The sequence below is a fragment of the Cygnus olor genome, chromosome 1 (assembly GCF_009769625.2).
Source record: "Cygnus olor isolate bCygOlo1 chromosome 1, bCygOlo1.pri.v2, whole genome shotgun sequence".
Lineage (NCBI taxonomy): Eukaryota > Metazoa > Chordata > Aves > Anseriformes > Anatidae > Cygnus > Cygnus olor.
Window position 1 is genome coordinate 18252197 of NC_049169.1, and position 27632 is coordinate 18279828.

General features: G+C 37.6%; 1 protein-coding gene across 6 annotated transcripts in view; it reads left to right on the forward strand.

Annotated features, from left to right (window-relative positions):
- Nucleotides 1-27632, forward strand: part of TAFA5 (TAFA chemokine like family member 5) — a 426799-nt gene that overhangs the window by 317322 nt on the left and 81845 nt on the right. The gene's annotated exons all lie outside the window — the stretch shown is intronic.

Here is a 27632-nt window from a genome sequence, read left to right on the forward strand (position 1 = left end):
GTAAATCTCATCCACTGGACTAAGAAGGTATTTTTTAGTCTTTCAGTGGGTCTAGAAAGGTACAAACAGTTCTGGAAATAAAGAGCAGAACCTTACATCTTCCATGGATCATTCTCCCTGTCATTGAATACAAACAGAGATCATAGGAACAAGATAAGCTTCAGGTTTTTGTGTCCAGAAGAGGCACAGATATGATGCATGGTGGACTGAAGTATCTTCATAGCAAACCTCCCAGTCATTCTCATTTATCATGCTTTAGTTTATATTGCAGAACAGTCTTAGAGCTCACAGGCTAAATTCTACTTGGATGAAACCGAACTGTAAGATGTGTTCCATTATTTCATGTAGTGTGGTCCAGTTATGAGTGGATGTTCAGTGTGTTGATCCAGAAGAGATATAGTTTTTAGTAAACCCCTAAAATGCATATTTGGTTAACATGGGGTTCTTGGCACCATCTCACTTCACATCCTAGATCCCTTTCAGACTTTTTATATAGATAGAGCCTCTAGGTGCTGCTGAAGATCTTGCCACAGCCGAATAGCAATGTCTTCGCTGTCAGGGGAGTTTTCAACTTTTAATCTTGGTGGAATTTTTCTAGGTCCAAATCTTTTTGCTACACAACACAACATTGGGAATTTGTAACACTCTGCATTCATTGTTTTCTATCAAATATGTATTTCCTCTTCATTTCAAAATATTTTATGTAGCAGTCAAAATCTGAAAATGGCAAAATTTCTGTTGCCTGTCTTGTGAATACTTGTGCTATATGTTATGTTTCTATCCTGTAAGTTAAGAATGTTGTTAATAATGCTCCAAACTGAATAAAAATTCGGAAAATTATTTCTTATGAATAGTGCTACTGGGACTTCACTGGTGACAGTTTTTATGTAGAGAAACCTTATTGGAAATTTACTGATAGCCAGTAAATGATAAGAGAAATAAAATCCTAACTGCAATTAGCAAATGTTGGTTTTGTTAAGTCAAGAAAGCAATGTTATCAGTATACCACTAAAATTATAAACATGTATCTTGAGGTCTGCCTCCCATTTATTAAAATAAAAAACATTTCCAAGGAGCCAAACCAAAACACTTACAATCTTTTTAAAATATTAATTTAAAAGATTAGAGTCTAGCTTTGATGTGCCATTCTATACTGATGGATTACAGTGGATAAAAATGCCAGTGAAATGACATGTAAGATGCAAGTTTGAAGCGCAGTGCTTTAACAAGATGCTTGTAAGCCAAGATTTTTTTTTCTTTTTTCCCCTTTGTTCCTTATGTTTTCACTTGAATTGACAGCTACCAGATGAAATCTATGGCCTGACCCGTGTTATATCCACCCCTCACAGGAAGAAATCTCCGTTATTGCTGAGCAGTGTGTATGTTGTATTTTATTCTGTAGCTCTTTTGTATTTCTACGGAATATATTTTCTCAAGATTCTTGGAGGCTTTGTACTTTATTATTTTATAAAACCTATAAAATAAAAATAAATAAAAGAAGGTAAAAGGAAAAGTGTTTGCTTCAGAAAGCTTTGGAACTCTGTACTTTGCTTCTAAGTTCTTGATTTCACAGGCAGTCTTTATTTGAAATTGATTTTTGCAATGGTGAGAAAAAGCAAATCCTGATTTTTATTTGCACTGCAGCTCTTTTGCAGCTGCCACTGCATGCCGCTACTGCAAGACTGCATGAACTGCATTCCAAGGCAACTACTTTTTAGCAGGTTGACATAGCGAAACTCCACTATAAATATAAGTGAATTCAAATTATTATTTTTTGTGGCCTCATTTTGTCCCAAGAAGAGGTTCTGAATCTGCTGATTTATCTAGATAAGTTAGAACAGTAGGACTAATAGAATATGTTGCTTCTCATTACAAAGCTTGCTTTGTTTAAGTGGTGTATGGCATTTCAGGCATCCTGCTTTATCCTTAAGCCGTGGAGTGGTTCATGAGCGGTAGAACCATAGTTTATTGAAACTGAAGAGCTCAGCGATGTATAGAAAAAATCAGAAGAAAAAAAAAATAATTCATTAGAATGTTGTGAATAGTTAAAAAGGAATGTTTCACAGAAACAGTCCAATGTGGCCAAAATATCATGAACAAATTATACTGGCAAATTGCCAGCTTCTTAGATGCAGGAATTCTGGTCTTTCTGAGTCTACAGCCTTTCAAGAGCTGACCTTGTAACCAGGAACTTTTATGCAAACTGCTCCGTGGCTTTAACATCCAATAAATGTGTCTCTTTTAACAGAGCATTTCAGCATTTGAATTTTGTTTGTTTTGTTTTTAATCAGATTGAAATTAGATTTTGGAATATCAAATTTTCTCATGTAATGGAATGACCTTCTTCTGCATAGGTAAAATGGGGAATAATCTTGCGATACAAGGAAAACTGTAATTTGTAGCAGCTGTTAGACATTTCAAAGGTGTCTCCTTTTATTACCAGTTTATTTATACAATGTCTGATGGGTTTCCCCATCAAACACGCACAGTTCAGTAGTTAGGGTGCTGACAACCAAGTCCCCATTTCACAAAATATTATACTGGAGAAGTGTAAGCAGCCAAATTATGACTTTCAGGTGCTTTTACTCCTATGTTTTTAAGTGACTGTATTGTCCACAGTGATCACAATATCTGCAAGCAAACGTGATAAAATTCGAGTCAGGTTTTACTCTTCTGCAGCTTAGTGAAGCTAGGAATAGTGGCAGAGGCACTAGAGCTGGCTGTTGTGAAGCTTACAGAGTCCCAGCTATATCCATCTATACTCAGTTCACGTTTGGGTGGCTGATGCTACAAAAGAGGCCTCGGATACTTGTTTGTTGTTTTATTTTTTTTCAAATGAAAAGGAGATCCTGCAGAATTTGTACTTGACTAAGGGAGAGCTTGCATGAAAGGGGCATGCAGGTGAGCAGGTATTTCATGCCAAATTCTCACGATATTTTATGTCATTATTTTGTTTACATGCTCAGATACAGGACCGTAGCACAAAGTATGAATTATAACAGCAGTTCCCTAGGTTTAGAGGTGTGTTTGAATATCAGCAAGTGTATGTAACACATCTGCTTGTGAACTAAAGAGGGGAAGAAGATGCAGGAGAGACTGAAGGTCACCTATAATTACCACTGATTATAACTGTAAATGGGTTGTGTAACAAAGGAAATGAGAAAGCATGGCAAATGACTTTTATACCCAAACCCAGAGACCATTGAAACAGCTGTCTTGTTTATGCTGTCTCAATTTTCTCTCTACTTTGTCAGAGAGAAATCAGGGGTGATGGTATACATTTGTACACTACCCAGGTCTTGAAAAATATAAAGTGAGCTTTCTGTATTGGCTTCCTAACCTTTTCTGAGGAAAAGAAAAAAAAATGTTTAGCAAGGCTCTACTGTTTGGCAAAGACAGAGAAAATATGTGTACTGCTGTATGTTTTAACAATGCATATAAATTTGCTGTGATTTTCAGAGAGAAAAGTACTGGCAGTTTTGCCATTTGTGACATGTATGAATTTAAGATGGTGTAATGGCATGTGCAGAACTTCAGTTCAGTTTCACAGGTCTTGTTCCAGATGATCCATCTTTTTCCAGTTGTTGGTTAAAATAAGCAGATTCATGTGCTAACAGAAACCAAGAAACAATGAACTCCAGGGGATAAGTTCAATTTGAGTAGCATGATGAAATATGGTGTTGCTTTGAAAGGCATACCTTTTCCAATTCAGGAATATTTATGTCTACGCTATATTTTCAACATGTTTATATAATTCACTTGTTTCTTGTTACATTGCATCCTGGTACTTTTAAGGAGAAGAGAAAAGTATGGCTCTGATGAAAACAGAGAACTGAACAGAAACATGGTTGCAGCCTTGGCCTGTGATGCAGGATCATCTAACGTCAAAGACAGTAATAGTAGTAGGGAGGGGAAATATAAACCTACCTAGAATTCCTTCCATCCCTGACATGGCCATACCCCAGGAATAAACATGTGAGAAGCATATTTTAACATGTGTCCAAAGATGTATACAGAATTCTATGAACATGTACCAATTCCTCTATCAATGTAATATACTTGCTTCATATTGTCAATAGTCAAGAAAGTGGCACTAGAAAGTGTAGTGTTGGTAGAGATATGGTATTACATGGTATTATATGGGAACTGTAGTGGGAAAGGGACAATATCTGGGACAGAAAGATGAGCTGGGACAGGAAGGGAAAGTACATGCCAGAAGGCTGTGGATAAGCTAATAATCTAAGGGAGAGGCATAGATCAGGAGTGGGATGATTACAAGTGAATACATCAGCCTGAATATGTCATGCTGTGTTTTTTGTCCTAAATGTAAAAAGTGGGTACACAAAGGTCGCATTATCAGGAACTACTTGAACTTAATTCTCACCTGCACTCATACGATTGCACATTTTGTTCCTGAATATGATGGAAACATCCATGTCTGGGTAGATGGGATCAGGAAGGGTCTTCTCTATAGCCTCCTCTGTATCCAGTTAAGCATCCTGGTTTATTTTTAGGTTGTTTCATTTGTTGATACATGATTACAATACAAAATAAGAGATTTAAGGCAGGAGTCATAAGCAACTCATGGCATGAGATAGATTTAACTTGAGAATGCATTAACTTCTGTAAGGTAATTGGTTTTGTGGTTACCGAAGGTAAACCAGTTTCCATTCATCATGGGGAAACAAGGCCGTGGATTTGCACTGTGTTAGGCTACTGCATAATAACGGCACATGTAGTTTAACATGCTGAAAATCCTTATACTTGTTTCCTGTGGTAGCTTGTTTAGGAAACAGTATCCAAAGAGGATTGTTTTTTGGTTGGTTGGTTGTTTTTTTTTGTTTTGTTTTGTTTTTCCAGAGAAGGCATAATCTTTAAAAACAGACTAAAAGTTATTGTACTTGAATTACTGATAATTAGTCCCTCCAAACTAATCTAACATCTGGTAGCTATATGTATATATTTGGACTTTTTTTCCCTTAAAAGAAGTGAAATCTTAACCAAATATATCATCTGCAAAATTTTCTTGTCCCTCCCAATCAGACTGTTAGCTTTCTGAAAATCTACTGAAGCAACAGGGGAATCTAGAGAGTAAGGAGCCATTCCCATAAAAAGAGAAAAGCTATAAATCTAAGCACAGATACAACTCAGACTAAATTCTGGACATCTAAACTTTCAGTATTCTGCGCTTAATTAACATTTCTGCCTCAATTCCCCCATTAAAAAATGAGAGGCAATAAAATGCTTACCTTCATAGTCACAGGGAAGCTCTGTTGGTAATTAGATGCTGTCAGACAGAATTGCTGTAAATTACAGTAATTACTGTTCATTAATTAATTCTGTCAGTTTTATGTTTTATTGTAATGCACTGTCATACTGCTATAGTGTTTAAATTGGATGCGTTTAAAATGAACATTCACATTAAAAAGGAGTGAAAGAGAACCTTTTATTGAAATTAAAAAAAGTTCCAAAGAAATATTTTATTATGATCTAATTTTGGCTGCGGGATGCTGAAGCTGAAAAGTACTACATATTGGTAATTGCATGTATTATTATAATTAAAAATGATAGAAAAAATATCAATGAAACATTCAGTATTTAAATTGAACTGCGTATTTTAGTGCAGAATTGAGTATTAATTGTAGCATTCTCTGTTGAACCAGGTGTATTTCCAGGGAATGTTTTGTGCCAAAGAGAATTAAGGCAGGAAAGTTGACACTTCCCTTGGGAGCAAAAGACTAAATACTAAGTCTGTATTTCTGACTGGTGGAAGTGAGGCTTCCTTTGGCTCATACAGCACGGAAAACCTGTACATGTTGGTTTATTGGACTACTAGTAGTGTAATTTAAACCATTGTTATGTAGTGATGATAATTATGCTATTGCTATGTAATAACATAATTTCAGAGAAATGATGTTATGGTTTTATCAGTGTTACTGATATGTAAACATGGAGAGAAAAGGTTCTGCTGTTTCCACTCCTAGGTTAAGGCATGGTTGGCAGAACATATCCATTTCAAACTTGTTAGGTAGAAAAGGACTGCCAAAGTGTAAATGAAATGAAATAGGTTGTAAATTAACAGGGTGGTAGGATATGTGCTTTACATAATGAACAACCAAGGCTGCAACTTCTATAATAGGTAAAAAAGAGTTTACCTATCCTCCTTCCATGGCATCTGTGGTGTAATTTCAATGAGATTAGAAAGCAGGAAAGAAAATTATGATTACCCTACAGAAACACAACCTCTGCCTACCTAGGAATCCTGTGACCCATCAGATTAGGAGGAACCACACTGTGCCAGTCAGTACCAATATATGAACTGCATGCAGGCTTTTAAGTTTCTCTAGAAAATCTGTGTCTGGGTATCTATAATACTAATAGAAAGAAACACCTGCTCCAGACTCCAAACACGATCTGCAAGAAAAACTAGCAGACTAAAATAGCCTCTTAGGCAAATAGTCAGCCAAAGTCAATATTCATAAGCGCAGCACTCCACTGCACAGCATAGATCTCCCAACCAATTCTGTTTTCTAGAGCTGTATACAAAAACGATGTTATCTTGCCATGTGAACTAAAGGTTAGAAGGTACAAGGGAGCATGCTTATGACTAATAATAGAACTGTTTGTTGTTTAGTTTATAGAATAGGTTCACATACGTTGTACATTTTGTTAAAAAGAATAGTACTAGTTAGAAGGGAGCAGTACTGATCTTTTACCTTGTTTTGGGGCATTATGTGGATTCTGTGGAAACTGAATAATCACAGAATTACAGAATGGCTGAGATTAGAAAGGCCTTTTGGAGGTCCTCTGGTCCAGCCTCCTTCTCAAACATGCTTACCCAGAGCTGGTTCCCAAGGCCATGTCCAGACAGCTTTTGAATCTCCAAGGGGTTACTTGCAACCTGATCCAGTGCTCAGTCACCTGCACAAGAAAGTGCCTCCTGATGTTCAGACGGCACCTTCTGTGTTCCAGTTTGTGCCCATTCCCTCTTGTCCTGTCACTGGGCAACACTGAAAAAGCCCGTCTCTGTCCTCTTTGCACCTTCCCTTTAGGTATTTACAGACAGCAATAAGATGCCCCCTCTGCCGCCTCTTCTCCAGTCTGAACAGTCCCAGCTCTCTCACCTTCTTCTCATAGGGTACCTTCAGTCCCTTCATCATTTTTGTGTGCCTTTGTTTGACTCTTGCCAGCAAGTCCATGTCTGTGTTATACTGGGGCGTCCCAGAAGTGAACACAGAAATCCAAGTGTTGCCTCACCAGTGCTGAGCAAAGGGGAAGGATTACCTCCCTCAGCCTCCTGGGAACACTCTTCCTAATGCAGCCCAGGATATCATTAGTCCTTTTTGTCTCAAGGGCATATTGCTGTCTCATGTTCATCTTTGTGCCCATCAGAATCCCCAGGTCGTTTTTTACCAAGCAGATTTTCAGCTGGGTGACCCCCAGGACTTTGCATTTCCCTTTTGGAGCTTCATGTTAGCACACTTCTTCAGCCTGTCGAGGTAAAAACTGACTAAAGTTATCACACTGAAAATGAGAGCTAGAAAAAAGGACAGTTCACTCTAAGAACAGTGATCAGGAATAGATTTATTTACAAGCATCTCAAGTTTCACCCTGCTATTCAGACTTTTCTGTGTTTTAAGAGTTATTTTGTTCTGGGGTTTTTATTATTCTAGCAAAACATACCTTTAGGGAATGAAAGCCAAGTATTATTTGATGTGCTTATTTCAAGAAAACAAGGGAGACAAAGGTAATTCTACTTCAAGGATCTGGTTGATTTGGGTCCCATAGAGCAGAAAGTTCCCATAAAAAGCATTGTATTGACACTCAGATTTCTTTAAACTGGGAGGAATTTAGGTTAAGCCTCTCTGTTGATACTAGCTGTGGCATCGTTTCAAGTAGGTAGAACAGAGCACATTTGGAGCTCTTTTGGATCAAAGCTCCCTTTAAGTTAAAACCAAAGTGGAAGCTGTGCAGGTTGTGGAATCCTGGGGCCACGCTGTGACCGTACAATGCTATTATCTAAGCCAAATGGCACTTTTTGCTCTGATTTAATTTCTAAATTGATCAAAAGGTAAGGCATTGATTTGAGTTAAGGTAACTGAAGCTATGTGGCTATAAAATCCTAGTACCATAAAGACAAATGGTAAAATGCATTCTAGAATATTACTTTACTGTTCAATTCTCTAAAAGGAGCTGTGAGTGGAGTGAAACTGCTGGACTGCCAGTATAATTCATAACTGGTAAACAGTATTCAACAGTCAATGGGGAAAAAAACTGATGACAATATAGCTCCCTCAAACATGGTAGCACATTCTCTGTTTTACCTAAATAGATATCAATATTTCATCAATATTCCAGTCTTACTCAGTGATGCAGTAGATCAATGATACCATTAGGTAGTCCAAATTGTTAAGACTACATTAAACTTTTTTTTTTTTTTTTAATTTTTAACAAAATAAGCAAACAAATATGTAATGAAAAGTAGAATTTTCTCCAGGGGATCCCGAGTCTTGGCCTTTTTCTTTGTTTCCTTGTTAGTAGTTTGTTTTCCAAACTGGTATGAACCTGTTATACTAAAGATTATGTATCTTTTCTTAAACAACTTCCCCAGAGCTTTGTTTTGATGTCAGATGATGAAATAAATTATTACTTCAGTATTTTTAAAAAGGACTGTGTTGCCTAATTTGAAAGTAAAATTATACTGAACAATAATAAAATCAAATCCTGTTGGTAATCTGAGATTTTCTCAAAGGTTTATTTTTAGAGACTGCTTGAGAAAAATTGCAGACTGATCTGTTTGAGTCCATGTACAAGAATTTCATTTATTTATTTATTTATTTATGTAGACTCTTCTATTTAAAGGCACCTGTTAAGTGAGCTGGAAGGTATTTTTATTTGTTTGTGTCTGCCTTTGAATTATATTGCTTGCATGTGTCACAGCAATGAATGACAGATAAAATAGTTTCCCTTGCGATTATGTAAACAATGCTGTTGTTTGGCTACTTAATATTATCAAGCAGCCTTCACTTTTTATTATTTCTTTTTCTGAAAAAATTAGACTTTCTCAATAAATGCTACCCCTCAACTACCGAAAAACAATCAATGAACTCTCCCCTCTGGTTATCGGTATGGTGTTCACCAAGTCTCAGAATTACAAGTCCAGGAACAGCTAGAAAGAATTCATGGGAGTGGAGGTTGAGCTTGGTTATTTTTGCCTGGTAATCTAATGACAGCTTGGGGCAAATAGTGGAGACAAACCAGAACACTGTGAAATTAAGTTATTATGCCATGTATTAAGTGGAAAAACAAAACAAAACAAAACAAAATGATTAATTACTAGGTCCTTTTAAATAATGGTAAATGGAGGATCCCATTAAATGTCTGTATTTCTGATGGATAAGTATCCTTTAATCTGTACTACCTTGTATTTTTTGTCTTTAATTTAGAAGAAAATGATCATTCATGGTATTGGTGGATGATTCACAAACTAAAGGGAGGTAAAAAAGTTTCAATGACCACAGTAGTTATAATGGCTTCAGCCATCTTGCTGTGCTACGTCACTTCTTTATGTGATCCCTGTGATGACACTTCATGCTGAAATACCTATTTTCATTGCTACTGCAAGCCCTTGAGGTAACCCCACTCAATATAACAATGGAAGACTTTCAATTGTCACAGACACCCCAAGGTGCTATTGCTGTGATTTCAACACAGGCTTTCCAGAACTTGCCCCTCTGCTAGCTCCCTGCATGCTTTGAGCTCTACCTGTCCCATCTCTGTAAATACCTGATTTGCCAGTGCCTGTTGGCCAAAAAAAGATGGGTAGCACCAGGCAGTGGGTCCACAGGACATCTAACATATGAACCAAATAAGGACGATTTTTATCAGCTTTTTTCTGCTGTGTCTTGTAACATCCTTGGTGAGTGCTGCTGGCTGTCCAAAAGTTGGACTGCAGGCCCGTCTGGCTTCTGCTTGCCAGTAGCAGGAGCCGAGGTTGTGTAGGCACCATGTGCATCTGTTTTCTGTAGCTGCCAAAGAACAAGATGATGCCATGGGAAATAGCAAACATACTGTGATGACCTTGTTATGCATGCTGACATGGGTGGTTGCTAGACAGATTTGAGTTGCCTGGGAAACCCCCATTCCAGCTCTCAACCTACAATGTCAGGGCAAGAACCCAAGTATACACTGGCATTTATAGAAGCTAAGCTACGCATTTGTAGAAGCAAAGTGCTGGAAGGTGTGAGGTTGTGCTATTCTTAGTGATCATTATGGACATTTGTTATAGCTGTGGCTTTAGTTGTGGCTGCAAATGCAGTGCTTTTCCTGTGGAGTCATTCAGGTGGTGTGTCATAAGTATTGGGCTCTTACAACTTAAGATTTTTACTACATCCTGTCCGTGAAAAGATAAACTACAAGTGAAGTCACGAGGACATGGAGGAATGATGTGGAAATATAATGGTATGGGATCTGCTGCATTGCACTGAAGGATTATGTCTCCATGAACTCAAGCAGCTCTAGGAATCCACTTCTAAGAATGGGGTGATCCAAGGTGGGGCTTTTATCCGTCTGGGTAGCTGAGCTACACCACAGCTGCTCTCTCACTACTCCTCTTCAAAGGGAAAGGGGGAGAAAATACAATGAAATGGCTCAAGGGTTGAGATAAGGACAGGGAGATCACTCAACAATTATCATCACAGGCAAAACAGACTCAGCATATGGAGTGTAAAGAAATTTATTACCTATTACTAACAAGCTAGAGAAGTGAGAAAAAGACAATAAACTAAAAACGGGGTCCATCTATCAGGAGCAAAGTGCTCCAACACGGGTGCCCCACAGGTGGCAGCTCCTTTGTGGGCTCCTCTCCATGGGCTGCAGCTCCGGCCCAGGGCCTGATCCTGCGCGGGCTCTCCATGGGCCGCAGCCTCCTCCAGGCCACGTCCACCTGCTCCACCAGGGGCCTCTCCACAGGCCGCAGGGGAACTCCTGCTCCCATGTCTGGAGCACCTCCTGCTCTCCTCCTGCACTGACCTTGGTTTTCACAGGTCTTGTTCTCACTCCTCTCTCTCCCAGCTGCTGTTCCGCAGCATTTTTTTTTTCCCCCTTTCTTAAATCCGCTCTCATAGAGGTGCAAACAATATTGTTTATTGGCTTGTTTCTGGCCAGTGGTGGGTTCTTTTGGAGCCAGACGAAACTGGCCCTTATCTGACATGGGGCAGCTTCAGTATTCTTCTCGCAGAAGCCACCCCTCCAGCCTCCCGCTACCAAAACCTTGCCATATAAAGCCAGTACATCCAGAAAGTATGCAGCAGAGATTGATGTAAAGACTACCCAGACCAAATTTCTCCACAGTGTTTCAAAGGCCAGGACTGTGAATGATAAGGAAATCTGTCCATGAACACTGTGGGGCTATTGTGAGAAAGCAGAGTATATGTAGCCAAATGAACCCTATCTTTTAATATGTCATGGTGGGTTGAACCTGGCCAGTAACAAAGCACCCACCAGCTCCTAGTTTGCTACTCCCTGAATCCCCACAGCAAGATGGGGGAGAGACCAGAAAAGCAAAAGGAAGAAAAACTTGTGGGTTGAGAGAAAGGCAGTTTACTAAGAGAAGGAAAGAGGGAAAAAAAAAAAAAAAAAAGCAAGGTATGCAAAGGCAATCACTCACCACCTCCCACAAGCAGACTGATGCCCAGTCAGCACGGCTATCTTTCAAAACTCTCCTACAGTTTTTATTGCTGAGCATTACATTATATTGCATGGAACATCCCTTTGGTCAATTTGGATCAGCTGTCCTATCTGTGTACCCTCCCAGCAACCTGCCCACACCCAGCCTACTCTACTCGCTGTAGGGACAGAGTGAGGGACTGAGAAAGCCTTGGTGCTGTGCAAGCACTGCTTAGCAAGAGCCAAAACACTGTTTTGTTATCAACACTGTTTTACTAACAAATCTCAACAGATTTTTCCTAACCAGGGCTTATTTTTATCCACTGTAATATTCAGACACTTGTCTTTAAATTAAAATTCAACTCTCAATTTCCTTCTTCCAGGTTAGTCTTGGCCCAGTGTTTTAATTAGTCAGTTTTACAATGAGAGCTTCCTTATTTAGTTAACTGAGTTAAGGCCTTAGCTAATTTTTACTGTCTTTGACTGACTCATGAAACCTGAAGTGCTTGAAAAGGCTTCCAGTGATATGTGTCTTTGGCAACAACTTCTTTGCAAGACAAGCAGACAGACCTGTCTTTCAGTGCCTACATAGTCTGAACAGGAAATGTTGTCATGTGTAAATTTCACTCCACATCTTAAAGAAACGTGGTGATATAGCCAGTATTATAGTCAGAGTATCTAGAGGATGTTCTCCGTTCCAGGTCCCAGCTTCACGAGTACGAGTGTCTCGCCTTCACAAAATGGGAAAATTTACTTTTAAAAGTAAAAGGGCATACTAAAGAACACTAGTGTGTTTCCAGTCTTCCAGCAGGGAGACAGAATTCCCCATTGTGTCTTTCTTCTTTAAAAATAAATAAATAAATAGAGATTTTAAAAGTTTGTTAAGGCAGTTCCTACCTGCTAAATAAGGTGGTAGACCACCACCACCCCATTGTGGTAAAGATGCTGTAATAACAATCCATTATGAAGCTGGTTGTTTTGATCTAGAATTGTTATGATTTTATTTTAATGTTTCCAGCATTAACACTTTTCTTCATTAGAATACACATGCTTTAGTTTTTAAAATTGACCTATATTAAGAATGGCACCACAGAACCTGATGAGAGCAGTCACATTCTTTCTCCTGAAATGAATCCAAATAGAATAGTTTGTGCTGACAGAGTTTTAGATGCCTGAAACCAGGGGTATGTTTAGGAATTTCAAGAGACAGATGCGATTTCTTTCACAATTTGAGAGTTTCTTTGGGAACTGCTATGGTTGAAAGGACAGATGTTTAGAGAAGTGTCTTGAAGTTAATATAATTAAATGTATTTATTTACAAGAGTGGGCAGGAATGAGAGTGCATCAGGCAGCCTCATTTGGTGTGTGGCTGTGCTAAGTAAAGCAGTCAATGGCCTTAGATTGAAATAAATTTTCAAAGAGCTAAGGACAAGACATGACACAGGATCTTCTACTTTAAGTACAGGATTTTTTTCATTGACTTGCTTTCCCCAACATAAACCTATCTGCATTCAGAAAAACAAACAAAACAAAATAAGCAAAAAAAAAAATCCCAAACAAAACATTCACTGCATACTTTTTGCCTTGGGGAGTGGAAGAGAGTGCACATGACAGACGTGAGCCACATTGCTCAAGCCCTGCTGAGAGACGTTCAGGTGCTGTACCGCTGAGTGCTGTGTGAGAAGCTGAACAGAGCAGAATAATGTATTAGCAAATCAGGCTTATTTGTGGATGGTTTCATATTTGATGGGAGAGAATAATGTGGTGTAGGTATGGCATACCTCTTCTCAAGCAAGCAGTACTATCTGTGAATAGAAATCCTTGCAGATTCTATCATAGAGCAAATTTATTTTATTTTTGTTAGGCGGGAAAAGGTAGATAGTATAGATGATTTTCATAATATATAGAGGAAAGTGAAGTACAAAAAATTACAGAAAAATTTTGTGTTCTATCAGCTTCCTGAGGGAGTGTTATGCTCACACATTTTTGTGAAGTATTAATGGCAGACACAGTAGTTAATGGTGTATACAGGCCTGATGCTGAATTATATCTTAGACAAAAGAATATATGATTTATGTGATTGTTTTTTCTGTCCTTAATTTTTTCTGTTATTAATGTGTGATGCAAATGTATTCTGTGTTACTATGCAAAGAAAAAAAAAAAAGTACATTTTTTTTTCTCAGTTTGGCAATTCAAAATCCTTAAGAAAAGAGACACTTTTAAATACAAATGCATGAACATTTTTAATGCTATCAATTTAGGTCTATTATGACAAATTCTCCTTGGGATAATTTATGGTTTTATGGCTTATGGTATACCTCAGGGGATCAACAGAAAACTTAATTGTTCCTCAGAGATGTACGATTTCCACCCTTTGCCCCTCAATCAACAGCTTGCAAAGCAGTAACCGAATATGCAGAGAAACAAATCTAAGGATTTAAAATGATGTCTTCTTGGAAAGCTAGTTCATACAAAACTAAAGGCTGAAGTCTGGTATATGGCTCTTAAACATCCCTCCAGCTACTTGCAGAGACAGGACTTTAGACTAGACTGATTCAGGTCTGGTCCAGTATAGTAATTTCTGTGCTGCTTAGTCTTTGCCTTTGTTATTGTTATTCTGGGTCAGTTGATCAACACATTAAGAGCGTCAACCAAGAGTCTATCCATGTTTTGACCAATTGGTAAGGAAAAGCTTAGCAGCAGGCTGTTCTGTGCTTGTTTATTCAGTGTGAAATAAACGCACACAAGAGCTTTTGAGGGGTAGTTTCTTTTCTGTGTCTTGTTTTACCAGTGTGTGTTGTGCTGGAGGGAACCGGGGGTAAAACCTTCCAGACAATGTTACAGCTGTTACCCAGTGATCAAGTTTATTAACATGTCACAGGGCTGTGAAGTTCAGGCATGTGGAAATATTGTAGCTATATGATACTGAAGATCTGTTTTGTCCGGTTAGACTTTCTTGGCTATCCTACATCTTTATATTACTTCAGAATTTCTCAATATTGCTTATATGCCATTATTCCAAACAGCTTTGTGTTCTGTGCTTGCTGACCAGCTCTCTGCTACTCACAGTTTTGTCATGTGGAATTGCCTTTAAATTATTATTTGGAGGAAGAATAAAACTTTTTTTTTTTTTTTTTTTTTGGTCTGTATGTGTGTCTTGTTCCTTAATTAATATTACCGTAGCATCTACAGCATTCTATAAAGGAACAGGCTTACCTCATGGGGTACCTCAGTGTTGTTATTAGTGCCAATGCAGCAACTTGATGTAGTTCTGGCAACAAAATCCACCAGCTCACAGCGTGATGGAGCTGCAAGCTTTCCCTCCTTCCCACCTGCTGCTCCATGTTAGCAATATTTTTAGGAATCCCAAGGGTAATCAGTCCTTTCTGTGTTTTGTCAGTTATGACAAAACTCAAAGAGTTTTCCCTGTCCTTTACAACAAGAAAGAAATTGAGAAAAACTTTCAGTGGAAGCAGTCTGCAGTTTCCACACAAAATCCTGCATCTGGTTGTTAATATGCAATTCCTGATAGCATGAACTCCTGCCGAGGTTAGAGATGAGAAAGATCTCTTAGGTCACCTAGTCCTCCCCTCAGTTGTACATACAGTAGATTCACATAAGGCACAGTCATGTCCCATCTGCACTGAAAGAGAGCTTTCTTTTCACATAGCACGAGTGCTTCACTGGTACTGGAAAGAAGAGAAAAGACCTTTTTCCTGTAAAGGGTGTGTGAGATGAAGTTGTAGCACGTTGGCATAAAAGGCTCTTTGTTTATTGCTATTGTGCTAATGGTGCTTTGAATATGAATGTTTTATAAGCAAGGAACAGGCAATGATTCAGATGAGCAGTGCCACAAAGAAAACTTAAGCAGGACTGGAAGTGAAAGAAAGCCTTTGGCATTCGGCAGTCTGGTTTTGAATGTGTTGAGAAGATTCAAGTAGTCAAGAGCATAAATATAATAAGCACACTACTGAAACTGCATTGTCAACAACAAATTAGAAAAAAAAATACACACTCATATCACAAGAGAAAATCCTGAAAGATTTGCTGGCTTTTTTTTTTTTTTTTTAATTATTTCTTTCATTGTATATGTGTGTATGTAGCCTCTGTCACAAGTGAAAGGAGGGTGAGGCATACATTTTCAGCAAGCTGAAGTCTTTGCTTGTTCATCTCATAGAAAACTCCAATCTCTATAATATCCATCTATTATCTGTTTTCATGAAATAATTCTCCTTTACCTTGAGTATTTCACAGCTGTTGAACCTGGAAATCTTTGTAGGATATGATTAAAAATGGTTATGTTTTCACATGAATAGCCAAAAATTAGGAGTTTGAAGATTATTCTAGGATAAAGAACATATTGATAATGGCATGAGATATGAATAACAATCTCTTTACTAACAAAATTTACCTAGCCCTGCTCTTGAACAAAGAAGTAAAAAGCCTCTGTGACCATTTTCCTCACAAAGCTGATGCACTCACTAGCCCTCTCCTTAGGTGTAAATTACATGCTGTGAATTTTACAGACAGGGATACACAATCCACCTTTGAACAAACTTGCTTAGACATGGAAAGCTGTCTATAAAAGTGGCAAATAATGTATATTGATGAGAAATAAGGTTTACAGTGGATTTAAAAAGAGGAGTTAGTGAACAATGGCTAGCATGTTATAGATTCACTGTTTAACTTTCCAGCAACTGAGCTTTGCAAGTAGGCTCTAAACGTTTGAATACAGGTGAAGTGATGGAAGTGTTTATTTTGTTTTGTTTTCTCAACCCAATAGTGGAAAGTGTGCACAATATTGTACAAGTTAATAAAAATGATTTATGCTTTTCCCATACAACTACAGTGTTTAGACAGGATGTTCTGCTGACTAGAGATAAAACATTTTCATAAAAACAGTGACAGCAACTTTTATTACTAATACAGTACATGCATAGATACCTGCATACTTAATGCATATATAATTATGCATATGTGGGTAATTAAAGGGACATTTTTTGAGCTACTGTGTAAAAGTATAGACAATTTGTGGAATTTCTATTAAAAGAATTCTTGAAGATGATTTCATTTTGGTATGTTTAAAATGTTGAGACAACTTGAACGCTTATATAGTTCAGTATAGTACTTAAGAGAGGCATAGAGAACTAACAGTAATGGTTTCTTAATCTGCAAGGGGCCATTTCCAAGCTGAAGACTCAGTCAAGCAGCACTTTGTTGAGATGAACCCTCAAGAAACCCATTGCAAGTTTTGCCTGAGTCAGGACTGCAAACTTAGTACTGTTGGTATAGTTAGACAATATAAATATTTCCAATAAGACTTCCCCATTGCTCCTGTAAAGCAAGAGTTTGTTGAGAAAGCTCTTTTGCAGACAGTTACTATTAAAAGAAAACAATGAAGTTCCTGCAGGTGGAGTAATCTAACTTGCTTTCATCAGCATTTTTAAAAGCTAAGATTGCAGATACTGAACCAAGCAAAGCTTGTGGGTTTTGAAACTCTTAGTTGTGTCAAGTGTTGAAATTGTTTATTTTACTTAATATGCTTTTCAATGTAAAAGAAAGCGATAGCAAGAGATTTAAATTTTAAAGAATTAGCTTTTAGGAACACCTAGTGTTTTGTTAGGCTTATGGTCTTATTAGAGCTGACAGCAGACCACTCAATTATTTAGTAAGGGAATGTCAGTATACTCCTATGAGAGTTAAATAGGAGTCCCATCGAAACCGTACTAAAGTCTATAGAACTAAGGAAATTTGTTTTTACTATTGATTTTTATAAGCTGCCTTAAGGGTTTGTAGAACAGTGGGTGTTTTCTGAAAATCAGTACTGGATGTCTTCCTAAAAGATATGATGTACCTCAACCAGAAATTGTCAAAATTATTATAGAAAAATTAGTGGATTAAATTTTATACCCTCCATAAAGCTGGAGATCAGATTATATTAGTATAATTCTTTTCTTCAGTCCCTAAAAATCTACAACTCCATCACATTTCCTGAAAAGGAGTGCAATACAAAAAGTAGTTTCAGTGGTCTTGGTCATATTTTTAACAATGTGAGCAATTTTTGGAGAACCACAAGTGTTTACAGCACCTCATTTTCAGAGTTCATGAAGTATAAAAAAGTAAGTCAGCATATGCGTCTATGCTATTGCTCTATCCTTTGGCCCAATCAACCAGCACCACGCCGCTTTTGACAGCAGTCGGGACTCCTGCTTGCAAGCACAGCCAGCGTAGCATATGAGTACAAGCATTGTCCACACTAAAAGAAGGGAATGGGCAATACCTAAAAGAAGACTATTTACTCCATTTTCACCCTAAGACTAATTCCTTTAGTCTGATTTGCAGAAACAATTTTGAATATTTCAAGTGATATTTTCTGGTGTTGGAGGAGACAGACCTTTAAAATACCTTCTGTGGTTGTTCATTGATGTGCTTGATGTGTTCCAATAAATAAAAAACTGCCTTGCTAGATGAAGAAAGAAAGACTATTCCTTCTAATCAGTGACTATTTCTGTTATTTCTGCTCCTTCTTAACTCTAGGGTATTTATTATGTAAAACACTAGGAGAATTTTTATGAAGTAGAATCTGATGCATCTTTGAAAATCAGGTCCGGTATGGTTTATATTACATATACAGGGTGAAAACATCCACACACTAGGTGAGGTTTGGAAATAATTGCCTTATTTGTCTTTTTAAAATATCTGTCTCCTGATGCACTGTATTATAAAAATAAATTTAAAGTAGAAACCTTATATAAATATGACTGACATTTGTCTTTTTTTTTATTTTTACTTAATACTGAGAAAATTTTGCTACATTTGGAGAATAGTCATTACACAAACTAAGTACAAAAGAGAGGAAAAATGTTTAAGCTTCAAATTATGTAAATCTTTGGTAAGGAACTGTAATATTTTATATAAATATGAAAAGCGACATTAAAAAAAAAATCAGTCAAGTGGCTTCATCTGTCAGGCAGAAATTATGTTATGCACAGTTGTGATGTCAGGTGGCCATTTCATTTGACAAGATTTGGGACTAACCATACAGTCAACATGTTACAAACATCCATCTGTGACACTCTTTCCCATGGAGAGCATACCAGTGAAGTGCATGTTATATGAATTACAATTTATGCTGTATAAACACATTTGCTCTCCTGCTGATCAAACACTGGCAGAAAACAGAAGTCATGAGAAAAAGCCAGTTTCCAAGCTATCTAAAGGTCAACATTACAGTTCACTTCGGCAAGTTTCTTGGGGTACTGACAAAGTAATATTATAAAAACAATTTTCAAAAGTATCACAACTGGATATATTCTTTGTATTCTCACTATGAAAGGTGACACCATATACCACTTCCTTCCTTTTCATTTTCACCTGTTTTGCTCATTTTATTAGTTTATTTTTTTTCTTATTTTTCATTCATGTACCGTTGATTTGCAAAGAGTGCACAGAGTATCTAGTAGTGGAATAGGGGAAAATCATGGGGGACAGAGGATATGTGCAACCTCGTTGCTGAGTTTTCTTTTCTAATACTTTTAGTTGTTCATATAGAAGCAGCTGTTAGTCTCCTTCTGTGGTAGTCATTGAGCTTGTTTCAATTCAAATTCCTTGCATGTTCTGTTCTTACATATGTGACAAAAGGAGGGCAGAGTTTCCCGCTGCTGTGGTTGTTGACAAAGGAAGCATGCTATACTTCAGAACAGCTGCATTATTATCGCTTTCAGTGCACAATAAAATGTCACCACCATGTCACAGCAGAAGTGTACATGCTGACACTGGACTTGGAAAGTACCAAAAGCAATGAGGGCCAGAGGAGAACCACTCTGCTAAATGTCTGGCTTTCAAATACACATGGAGAACTAGTAAAGTTCAAAGAAATCTCTTTAAAAGATTAAATAGTAACTAATTCCTCCACTTAAGCACATGGAGTTTCACATTCTCTTTCTCACTTCTTTGTCCATGCAAAAGATGAAGTGTCAAATTAAGAGGTTTTTTATTTTATTTTATTTTTATTTATTTTTCTTACTGACCATGTGCAGAGTTCATTGAACATAAGTAGTAAACCTGGGTACACGATTGCTATGCAGCTTGAATCCCAAAAAGGACATTGATTCTCAGCTGTCATTTCAGCATGTTTCACTTTCCTGAGAGCACAGAATCAGATATTCTGCAGCTGCCCCTGAGTAACAGGGCTGCTCGTGACAATCTGCCCAGTTCTTTCACATTCTTCTTTTAACCACAGTGAATCTAGTCTTCCACTGCAGTACTCTGCTCATATCAGGAGGACTGAAACTGGTGTACTTGAGAGGAAAAAAAAAAATTATTCTATTCTTTAGCCTTCACTTACCCATGTTGTCCTACTGTCTTCACTGAACATGTTGCATGGGTTTTTGACCTTGTCCAACTACCTCAGTAGCTACTACATATATATGGACTTTGTCCTGTGCTGTCCTCTTTTACCTTCCTTTCTTGTCTTATTCTTTGTTTTCTATTATCTGTTTTCTTGTTGCTTTACATTATATTACTCCCTTTTCTCTGCCCTTTGCTGTTGTCTTCAGATCTTCTTCTTTAGGTCTGAAATTGCTGTCCCCCTCCAGTTAAATTTGCTGTTCTCAGTGTGCTGGCAGCAAAGTGAAATGTGATGAAAAACTAATCTCTGAAGGGTTCTTTGCTGTCATATCACAGATCAGATTTTTAGTAAATTTTACTTTGCTTCCAGCACACTAATTGAATACAGCAGAGCAGAACAGCAGGGGACAGCAACAGAAGACACAGAGTCCTGACAAAGGCTTTCTCTAGGGGTAGGTGTTCAATTAGCATCTCTTATTAGATGGCAAACGCTAACTACCCACAGACAATGAAGTGCTAGATCATTCACAGATTGAAAAGTTGTGAATATGTACATCTTTGGGCATTCAGGCAAGTGCTGAAATCCTGGCCTAAGTTGTGGGGCAGGTTGCCTGTTGAAAGCATTGGCCTTCTAATACGTAGTTAGAGAACAGTAGTTTAGAAGAGGCTAGTAACACTTGTAATATGTCTACAGAAAACTCTAACATGTAGATTTTTTCTGCATTTATTATTTAATATGACCCTCAGAATGCTTGCTGTGACCCTGCAAGACTTGGCAAATGATACTGCATTTATTTTCTGTTTCTAACAGTTAGATTGTTTTATAAGCAGTTGAAAAATATATTTGCTGTACTGCTTTTCCATGTGAGCAACTGTAGCAATTGACAGAGAAAGGCCAAGAGGTTGAGAACGAATGCAGAGATATACTACAGTCTCAAATGAGCGCAATTATAAATAGAAGAAAATTGACCCTTGAAACTTTAAATTGAAACAGACATAAATTGACTGTGAAACTGATTTGTAGGGCATTTTCCATTTTCAGATAGTGCTTCAGTCATACAGGTATTTGAACATCTGGATGTAGACGAATCTGAGATACCTATCACTAGATCACTGCATCACATACTTTTAGGACTTTCAAAGAACTGAAGAGAGAGGTCACATAAACACATGCTTGTTTATTCACTACAGAAGGTTAGATATATTTTGTTCCTGTGCATTTACTCATATATTTATTTTCATAGTTTAGGTATTTATTTATTGATTGGTGTATCATAATGAGGAAATTCTGTTATTGGGAGACACCAAAAGGAAAGAAGATAAGAGCTGTTGAATTTCATTAGAGTGCTTGCAGAATCTTGTTTAATTGTATTTTTGTTTGTTTGTTTGTTTTGTTTTGTTTTTATCCTCTGTCTAGTGTTCTGCGGATTTAATATGTATTAATAGCCATTTCTGGTTTGTGCAATATCTTTGAAATTTCTTATTCTTAAGTTGTCAGTATGTATTTATTTGAAAGAATTTTATGAAGATTCAGCAAAACATTAGGTACCTTCATAAAATTAAACAGATGCCAGGATGCCTTGCTGAATGCAGTAGTTTTGAAATTAAACCTGTGCTGCTGTGGTTTATGGAGGTTGCTAGGTATTCACACAGCATCATCCACCTCTTATGCCACAGCTGAATTCCTAGGGATTATGCCTGTAACTAGCAGGAGTGTCTCTTAGGCAGTGCTAGTTTGGGATGACACAGATGAGTGCAAAATTCAGAGATCATCTTCTGCTCCTCCCCAAAATACATTGCTCGTGGTGTAATCTGCGCTGTTTCCGTTAAACCAAATCTTTCATCCTTCTGTATGGAACATGTCAATATTGAAGGTTTCTTCTCAACCATGGGGATGCAATAAGATTTCTCCCTTACTGCAGCTATGATTGGGGTGAGCTGCACGAAGAGCCTCTGCCCTGTCATTCAGTTTTCTACTCTTCATCTCGTTACCTGTTGTCAATTTGCAGCCTCTTGGTAGCCTGCAGGAGAACATTTTTTTCCATGTATTTCTCAAGCTCCCCCCCAGTCTTGACAGCAAGAGCAAAATGACAAAATGGGTGTCTAGATATTGCTATATTGCTGTTCTTAGAACTGAATAGTCTTTGGCCTAGATGTCCTATAAATTATTGAGACGAGCTAACTCTGTGAATTAACACTGCTTCCAGTGTTTTAAGTGGAGTAGAATGACTGCTGTAAAAAGTATCCAAGCTTTGTGATGTTTCCTTGTTGTATAGTAAAATAGATTAATGTTTGGGACTTATACACTATTACAGTCAAATCGCTGCACTAAAGACAGTTCATGATTGCAATGTCTTGTTAAAGGACTCCGATTCAGTTTGTGTTTCTGCTGGACTCTTTTCTGCTGCTGCAATCCAACTGATAAATATTTTTAAAAGCCTATTACTTTCATAAAATTATTTTCTGATTAATTTCTCATATATATGTATTAAATGGGACAGAGAAGGGTCTCTGGACAAACAACCACTATGTTTTGCTTTTAGCACTGCAACAAATTTTTTGTGTGATCTTGGGCAAGTCAATTAACTTCTGTACAAAATAGGGATAATTAACATAATTTACCAGTCCTAGGTAAAACTAGCTAAACAAAAGAAGTTCTGCAAAGTTTTTTGGTAGATAGATATTCTGTATGTACTGAATCAGGCAGAGAATAGAAATGGTTGGAGGAAAAGTTAAAATAGTAAAGGAGGCAGATTACAGCTGAATAAAATGGAAGAAGAAATAGGAAAAACATGAGGTAAAGAGAATATGGAGGTAGGAGGAGGTGTGAGATGATGGAACCATTTGGGATCAACTGGAGGTGATCAATAATAATAGATATAGATCCTGTTTAGAAGGGGAAAGGGATGACTAGGATAAATATGAAGCTACATCTAAACTAATGAATCCCCAATGGCATTCCTGAACTTTGTGAATCAGCTATCGTGATAAGCTTTCTTCAAAGTTCAAGGAAAACAACAATGAAATAAGGTATAAAAATCGAAAAGGAAATATTTTCTCCAATGCATACTTTACATCTTGCATTAAGTACAAGAAGTCATAATTGAAAAAAAAATACTGTGAAGGAGAATATCATTTTTTAAGAATTACAGGCAATCTAAGCCGTCATTTAAGAAGCACATTTAAAAACTCTGTATTCCACTTGGACTTGGGAGAAATCTTCCCTGCTCTCTGTTACACAGAATCTTCCATTTGCTACCTCAGGCACCTGGAACTGACTGACTTTCTTTAGGTTCTTCTACCATGATTTTCATTATGATTTGTAAATATTCAATTCACACACCACTTTTCATGCCTAGGACCATGGTATATCCCGAAATCATATTATCAGTATCCAAATGCTGTTTTAACCAATATTCTTATTCAATGAAAAAATAATACACTTTTTTTTTATTTTTATTATTATTTCCAAGTTAATTCTCCAACATTTTTTTTTTAAATCTTTTACAATCTGACATTGTTAATCTAACATATTTTACATGCATGTAAGTTTTTGCATTTATTGCTACTATTCAAATTTATCTCACTTTTTGCTATAACAAAACTTAATGATTTTCCATTGTGAGATTGAGTGGAGATGCAGCCATCGATAACTATGTGAATGTGGAATGAATGTGTGAAAAGAATCTATAGAAAATAAAGCTGTTTTTCCATACAAAAGTATACATATGATGTTAAACTAGGTGAGAAGCTTAGAGACAAAACATGTCTAATTGCAATATTTAGCAGAAAATCATCCATGGTGTTCTGAAACACTTCTCAGTTAAATATTCTTAAATTGGACTATACTGATTATGGATGGAGACTTTTTTTTTTTTTTTAACAACTCCATTGGAAATCCATTGTAAATGTTTTATTTAACAGAATATTTAAGAACATTTTAGTGGGTAGCTTCGCATCATGTTGGTATCACCTCTGCCTGCCTGGCACATCTCAGACATGTTTGGATGAAAAGCCCTTGGATAGGCCCCATTTGTTCTCCAGTTCAAATGGCATTACCCAGGAAACCAATTCTACCATGTGCTGAGCACCATCAGTTCCTATTTACTTCAGCTTAAGTGAAAGGGCACAGCCCTTCTTAGGAGATGCAAAGCAGTGTCAGATCAGATTCTTAAGATGAAATTCAGTTCTTCGCAGAAAGCTTGCACAAAGCCTATGTATCATTTAAATGCCACTTAATTCTTTATAATAGAGCTTGGAGTGGGTTTGAAGAGTGTGATAGGCTTTTTGCTGTCTGTCTGCAGAAGGCTGAATTTCACCCCTGGTGAATATACACAGTAAAAATGCAACTATACTGCCTCAGGAAATACATTGTATTCCTTTGCTTTGAGTAGTGTAACTCATTTCAAATTACTGATAGAAATTCTTGATACTGTGCTGATAAAATGGTTGTATACTTTGCTCCCTGTATTATGTATTTAGCTTCACTGTGATACTCTGCTATAGTGGGCAAACTGAAAAGTAAAAATGCAAAAATAGACATAATCCCACAGATATGGATATGGCCTCTGATGTGGCTGCACGTGCTTAACAGAACAATATGTCTGTATAAACTTCAAGTGGCCCACCTGGCCTGCTTTTGGCAAATGGCCCAGAAAACAAGGCCTGTTAAGACACGAATATGAATCCACGTGTGCTATATGAAATTGTCTGGAAGGTTTTTACATAAAACTAACCATGTTAAGGAGGAAGGCACCTGCTGGATTAAACTGTACCCAGGGAATTGCAGAGACTTGGGGGTTGGGGGGGGGGGGGCGGGGGGCGATGAGAGAGAAAAAAATATGTCATCTTGAAATGAGCAGTATAGGAGGGACATGAAAATTTGTAAGGGGGGAGAGATCCTGGGGAGCAGACAGTGCCAGTGGTGTGGGTCACAGCACCAGGGCTGCAACACTGGGGGCAGCCCTGGAGCTAGAGCACTTTAGACCCATGTGAGCTGATTAGTTTTTTTCTTAAAAAAAAAAAAAAAAAAAAAAGGCATTTTTATTTAGATGCATAAGCTAGTCTTAAGATAAGATATAAATGTTTTAGATTTTATGTTCCGTAAAATTCTTTGGGTGTGTTTTAAATTTGTGTGGATATAGCCAATACCCAGAGCAATGGCTCCATGTATTCATGATATTCCAGATAGCTGCATTCTAAGATAGCAAGCAAGCAAGCGCTAAGAGTAATCCACAGAGGAAAAGAAATATATTTTTGAAGATTAGTTCAAATTATGTTTCCAGGAAAACCTCCCACCTGAGATAGCAGAGGCAATCTAATATATATTTTTTGAGTTTAACTGACTATTCAGTCTTTTACTGAGCCTTCATATTGTTGAGACTTTGATAGAAATAGCCATTTCAATATGTGAATTGCAAAATATATAAATGCAAATGGGTGAGGTTTGTTGTTAACATTTTACTGAGGTTTTTCTGTCAAGTCTGCAACTGAATGCATACTCAGGAAGGATGCACCAAGGAAGAATGATGCTATTATCTGTTACATAGGAGATGTTAGCCTTGAAAACTGTTACAATCCAGTTCTCAACAGAGCAGTACCTATGCACCCCAAATACAATCTGATTTTTTTTTTTATTATGTTTTATAAAAACTTAGTGGATCTGCTTCAAAAAAATTTGTGGTTACGAAAATTGTTTGGGAATCATTCCTCTGGTAATATATAACACCTAATGAACAGAGCAAATTCCTATGTAGATGTTTGGGAGTTAAAGTAGTTTTTATAATGAAAATCTTAATATGAATTTCAGATCGAGCTTCCACTGAAAGAAATCAGTGTTCGTTATATTGCTAGAGCTTACCAACAATTGTACCGGGACTGAGAACACAAGCTGTTTCATGTCAAAATATTGGAAAGGATTTTATTAGAAGACTTTAAATTACAGTTCTATTTCTTGCTATGATCTAGCAGCATTGGGAATTGTATTCTTAAGTAGTTCCAAACAGAGGAAGTCAGGAGTGCAAGGAGGCTGAATCACATGTTCAGGTGAGCACAAAGAGCTGCCACTGCCACTGGGTATAAGTGCCTGCTTTTAAGCTCCTTGAACCTGACATTAATTTGAAACACCAGAAGCTTCATGTACACTTCTTTCCCCTGTAGCTCTCTTTTTGTTTGGCTCATGATTTTTGAAGATTTATTGCATGACTCTGAGAATAGTGTCACATGTGAACATAGAAGAGGACATGATCTGTGTCCTTATATGTGGAATTTGTTCTCTCATTGAATCCTGAAACACACTTATGTGTACAAATTCAGGTGGCAAAGCTTTCTCATAGCCTAGTCTAATGTTGTCAAGATGATCTCTGAAGGAAATGAAAGCCATTTTCTGTGGATTACAAACCTTACAGTCTGAGCAAAAGATAGATTGTTTTGGGAGCCTTACCTAATTTACCATGAACATATGGCACAGTGCAAGAGATTCCATGACTCTATATGCATTTTATAAAATGTATCCCAGACTAACACTCCACCATACAATTTTGCCTCTAGGGAGAGAGTGAAAGAATAACAAAATGTTTGATATTAGTCATATTACTTAATATTCTACAAGAATGAACCCAGATACTACAGAGCTGAACTCAGACATTGTAGTATTATAACCCAGACATAAGTTTACAGGAATTAAACCCACTGTTCTACCTGGCTTGAAAAAAAAAAGTTCTCCCTACAGCTGTTCCACGTCCACTTTAATGCAGTCAGAGCTCTCTTGTTCCACAACTACTTGCTACGTGACCTTGAGGATATTTTGCAAAGCCAGCTTAGTTGAGACATTAAGCGTTAAGAGCACACAAAGCACACAACCCAGCATCTTTCAGATAGTTAGGGACCTTCACCTTTCTGACTAGACCTCCTTTCCCCTGTAGTAATAGGGTAATAAGTTGTTCAATTCTTTTCCCTCTGCTTATTGTCTCCTTCCCCATGATTTCCTAACCTTTACTTCCCTGAGCACAGAATCAGAGAATGGATTTCCTGAGTTGGAAGTAACCTACAAGGATCATTGAGTCCAACTCCTGGCTCCACACAGGACCACCCAAAAGTCAAAAATCAGACCCTATGTCTGAGGGCATTGTCCAAATGCTTCTTGAGCTCCAGCAGGCTCAGTGCTGTGCCCACTGCCCTGGGCAGCCTGTCCCAGTGCCCGACTACCCTCTGGGTGCAGAACCTTTCCCTAACACCTAGCCTCATTCTCTCTTGACCCAGCTCCATGCCGTTCCCTCGGGTGCTGTCACTGTCCTCAGAGAGCAGAGCTCAGCAACTGTCCCTCCGCTCCCCTCGTGAGGGAGCTGCAGGCCACCATAAGGCCTGCTGTCATGTCCTGCTTATGTTCCTAGTTCCCGCCCCTAACTCTGCCTACCACTGCGAGTATCACAGCTGCTGCCGTTATGTTGACCTCTTTACCTGTTTATTATTGCCTTTCTCTCTCCACTCTCTCTCGTCTATTCTTACTGTAAGCTCTTCAGAATAAGGAGTATCAGGTTTATACAGAGTATAACACAATGGATACCTGTCATGGGTCATTTTTAGGCTACCTTATATAATGATTACTTAGAATAGTA